At 37.7% G+C, this 5076-nt stretch overlaps 1 pseudogene; it reads left to right on the top strand.

Moving 5' to 3' along the window:
* The first annotated feature begins 1633 nt into the window (after nt 1-1633).
* LOC116138498 lies at nt 1634-2982 on the top strand (annotated as a pseudogene).
* Nucleotides 2983-5076: the final 2094 nt, after the last annotated feature.

The following is a 5076-nucleotide window of genomic DNA, read 5'->3' as shown; positions in this document are numbered from 1 at the left end:
GGGTTGGTTATTAATACATTGCAGGAATATTTTCCCTTTGAGGGAAGTCAATCTTTCAACTTTAATATTTTCATTTCCGGCGCTGAACATCATCGTTGTCACCTGAATGGTATATTAGCTTCTTGGGAATAGTACTTGAGAGACATTAATGGTTGAATTGAAGAGTAATATTACTCGTCATGCAGTGCTTAGATGTGAATGGATAGGCCGCATGTTATCTAGGTAAGAAAATAAATGCAAGTATGGTTACTTCACAAGACTATGTAGGAAAATAAATGCAAGTATGGTTACTTCACAAGAATATGCCGCTATTTGAAATTCTAGAGTAAACGACATGTTCCCACCCAAAGATTAGCGAAACTCTAAGTTCCCACGCCTGGTTTTATTTATTCTAGATTCCCATTATTAAATTAATACTGTTAATGATTTTTGGATTCTAACACAATATAGAGAGTGTTATTACCAAAATGCCCTTCCAAAGAAAGTAATAAATTGCTTTTTAACCTCAAATAGATTTGGATTTTTCCAGCAAACCCAAGGGAGTGGAAAATCGGGAGAAAAGGCTCAGATCCGATCGAAATGGAGGCAGACAAGGCTAGGGGATGGATAGGTTTTGTTGGGGATGAGTGGGGGAAGCTAGTGGTCGTGACGGTGATGTCCAATGGTGCCGAAATCTGGTTAGATCTAGATTTTTCTGGTAGCCATGAGGGAGGGGAAAATCGTAGATAACAGACTCATATCCGACCAAAATGGAGGTGGAAGAGGTTGGTGGATGGATGTGTTTTGTCAAGGATGGGTGGGGGAAGCTAGTGGTGGTGATGGTGATGTCAAATGGCGTTGAAATCTGATCAAATCTGGATTTTTCTACGGCCAAAATGGAGGTTAAAGACGCTGGAGGATGGATGGGTTTTGTCAGGGATGAGTGTGGGAAGCTAGTGGTGGTGATGGTGATGTCAAATGGCGTCGAAATCCGATCAAATCTGGATTTTTCTACGGCCAAAATGGAGGCTAAAGACACTGGAGGATGGATGGGTTTTGTCAGGGATGAGTGGGGGAAGCTAGTGGAGGTGGCAGTGATGTCCAATGATGCCGGAATCTGGCTAGATCTAATTTTTTGCAACTGCCACAAGGGAAGGGAGTGATGAGGGGTGCTTGTGAGAGAATTTGAGATGTAAGGGTTATTAAAATTTTTTTTTTGAGATTTAAGCAGTTTAAATTACCATTTACCCTTTGATCGTTAAATTAAATGATTTTTTATTCATTTAAGGTGAAAATCTGGAATAAATGAAAAGAGGGTGGGAACTGAAATTTCACTAATCTTTGTGTGGATTGTGGGAGCATGTCGTTTACCGAAATTCTAAATCATCTACTTCTGAATTTATGATCTGTATGACCAAAACCTCGGAGATATAGGTAACATTTATGACTAATGCTAATGGTCCCATCCACTGATTTTATATTGTTATGTATAAGAAAAGTTTTGATACAGATCTTGAGCTTATCTAAGTTGTCTCTCCTCAAAGAATTTTCTGACCGCACGGCATGGTTTACAAAAAACTTGATTGTATAATACATATGAACCAGAAGTTTTCCATTTCGTTCTACACTCCAACTCACTATTTTGAAACACAAAATGGATACCTCAAAACTTCATGTAGCAATGTTTCCTTGGCTGCCTTTGGCCATTTCATTCCTTACCTTCACCCTCTCAAAACGCTTGCAGGAGAGGTCACAAATGTCTCTACTTATTGCCTAAGGGACGCTCCCAAAGCTACAACAACTCAACCACCATCCAACCTTATTCACTTCTTTCCTCTTGTGATTCCCCATGTTGATGGTCTCCCTTCAGTGCAGAAACTGCCTCCGATGTACATTCCTCTTCATGACCTACTTATTTCTGCCATGGCAACACTAAAGATCAAGTTGAACAATTCTCACCAATCTCAAGCCAACATTGTCTTCTTCGATTTTGGACAATGGATTCCGTCAATAACCCGTCAGTTAGGAACTAAGTCGATTTAAGATTCAGTGGTTACCGCTGCACGCTTGCATTCTCCATGGTCCCAGTTCGAAGTTACTCTGGAGACTACCTTGAAGAGCAAATTCACCACCGCCTGGCTACCCTTCTACTACTGTATAATAAAACCCAATGAGGCTCCTCATATTGTTGGGCTAAGCGATCCCCTTGAAGGGGCTTCCTTTACGGGCGGCTGAGTGGAAGTATGAAAGAGAGCGATGCAATTGCTGTGAGAACTTGCCATGAAATCGAGGGATCTTTCTGTGACTATCTTGCTCAGCAGTATTCAAAGCCTGTGCTGTTAACAGGCTGTATTGCCTGAAACACCAGATGCACAGCTTGAGAGAAATGGGATAATGGCTATACAAGTTTGAGACAGTTCAGTGGTGTATTGTGCTTTTGGTAGCCAAATTACACTACAAAAAGAGCAATTCCAAGAGATGATGTTGGGGTTTGAGTTAAGTGGATTTCCATTCTTGGTGGCTCTGACACCACCTCATGGATGTTCAACCATCGGAGAAGCATTACCTGAAGGGTTTAAAGGGAGAATTGGTGAGAGAGGTTGGGTGCATGGAGGATGGGTACCGCAGACACTGATACTAAAACACCCTTCTGTTGGGTGTTTTGTAAGTCATTGTGGATTTGGTTCCATGTGGGAATCTCTGGTTAGTGATTGTCAAATAGTGTTGATTCCATTTCTACCTGATCAAGCTATGGGTGCAAAATTAATGGTAGAAGAATTGAAGGTAGCTATAGAAGTGGGTAGGGGACTAGACGGGATGATTGGCAAGGAAGGTTTGAGCAAAGCAATCAAATCAGTAATGGACAATGAGACTGAAATGGGTAACTCAGTGAAGAACAATCATGTTAAGTGGAAAAATATATTTTCTGGCAAGAATTGGCAAGATGAAAAGATCGATGGTATCGTTCAGGATCTGCAATTTCTTTTGGAATCTGGGAAATAGAAACCTCATGGGCTTAAATGCAAAAGCAAGTTCACAGATGTATGATGGGGGACAGCAGTTATTTTTTATTTTTTTTCAATTAGTAGTGTATGTGTTAAGTCAGATGTTGTGTTTAGCTTGTTCTAATATTGGGTCATTTCTTGTCCAAACTTAATAAACTTCTCTTAGTTAAAGAAGTTGTACTTTCAATTTCATCATTTAATAAACAACAATTAAGGTAAAATCCTTTAGAATTGTAGATTTAGTGCAGGTAACGTGTTAAGGATCCTTCCCTGGCCAAATCTCAGAATTTTCAATTTCTCTCTTATCCACAATCAATTCAACATACTCACAACGATTGAAAATTCCAAAATTTGTTCTATCATCATCTCTAATTTCATTTACCATCACAAGTTTCTTGTTTCTTGAAACAAAAAGCTGCAGTAGAGGATAAAAAGAAACAAAATTGATCACAAACCTTTATTTTCCGCAGAAATAGATGAGAAATAAAATTAGGAAAAATTCAGCTCTGATACTAAGCAGCTGCGGCTGTTTGTGACGGCTAGTGCTGGTGTTGCAAGTTGTTGGTGGGTTACTGCCTACTGGGTTATATTGGAGAGGAGAAAGACAAAATTGTAGTTGGGATAGTCTGAAGGGGTAATTTTTGTTTTTTTGTGGGCAATATTGTCAGTGATTTTGGCGTGATGTTATGAAGAGGGTGAAGTAATATAATATTTGGGAGACTTCACAACTTCTGTGAGGTCAATTGCCTGATTCTGTTTTTCTTCCAGGTGCCTATTTTTTCCCATCCCTGAAAATCAGAGTGGTCCCTTTATTGCCTTAAGCTTTCTTGCTAGAGAATTGAGTACACAGCTTTCAGAATCCAGATATTAATGGATGAAGTGCATGTTAGGTGAATAAATGCAAGCATGGTGTAGCCCACAAGATTACCTGAACATGGGTCGGTTACGTTGGATTAGATAGTGTTAAACCGAACAATTTATTACACTTATATAACGTGATATAACAAATATTTTCTGGCTTTTTTATTTCACTGAATCATTTTCAATCGTTGGAGAAAATGAAATAAGTAATAATTTTATTTCAAAAAGATACAATGATGAATAATGAAGATTGCAAGAAAGCTAAAAGGTTGAGGTGTGGATATCTCGTTTTCTTTAAGGAGATTTTAGCCCTTTACGATTGACAAAACTTAAGAAACCGACGTAATAGAAAACACCTTAACTTGTCTTCTCCAGGATACAACAGCCCAACAGTGTCGTTGTTTGGTTGACAACAACTCTATACAAATTGTTGAATCCAAACTCCTCCAAAGGAACACCTTTCTCTAACTAATATTTTTCTCTCAATAGAATGGATGAAGATATAACAAATATGTGTGATGAATGAATATAAGAGACATTTGTATACTACTCTTCACATACTCCTCCTTTTCATATTCATAACTCATCTTTTAATTCAATCACCATACCCACCTCCAATTCAATGACTTAACTCCCATCATCTTTAATCTTCCAACCGTCTATCTTTCATCTTCCTACTTTTCATCTTTCCTCTTCCAACCTTCCATGAATAATAAATAAAAGAAAAAAATGCAAGTTACAACATCAACCATATTTGAGGACCTTTTCAATAATTTATGAGGGCAACTTGTCCGAGGAATCATTACATTTTTTCTTTTAATCTCTATTATATTAATAAAAAGTAGAGCTGGTCAAGGATCAGTCCCTGGGCCTGCTTGGGATTGGGACCAATTTTAGGACCCGGACCGGTCTTATAGGCCTGCAAATTTTTTTTTTCCCCTTATCTTTTTTATATTCTAGGGGCGAAATGAAATTCTGTAGGGGGTTTTAGTAATTTTTAGGGGTAGATTAGTAAGTTTTTAAAAGTTTAATTAATTTTAAAAAATAATAAATTAATTAATAGTTAATTTTAACATAAATGTAATATTCACACATTCACGCTTCACAAATAAATAATTAAATAATTTTCTTTATTAAATTATTCATCTTCATCGTCAACAATATTTAAATCATTAAAATATGTATTCCTAAAGAGTTCAAGTAGTTCGGGATCTTCAGGGTGCTGCTGTAG

The sequence above is a fragment of the Pistacia vera genome, unplaced genomic scaffold, assembly GCF_008641045.1.
Source record: "Pistacia vera cultivar Batoury unplaced genomic scaffold, PisVer_v2 Contig341, whole genome shotgun sequence".
Lineage (NCBI taxonomy): Eukaryota > Viridiplantae > Streptophyta > Magnoliopsida > Sapindales > Anacardiaceae > Pistacia > Pistacia vera.
Note: the sequence above shows the minus strand (reverse complement) of the source record. Positions and strands in the feature narration are given on the sequence as shown.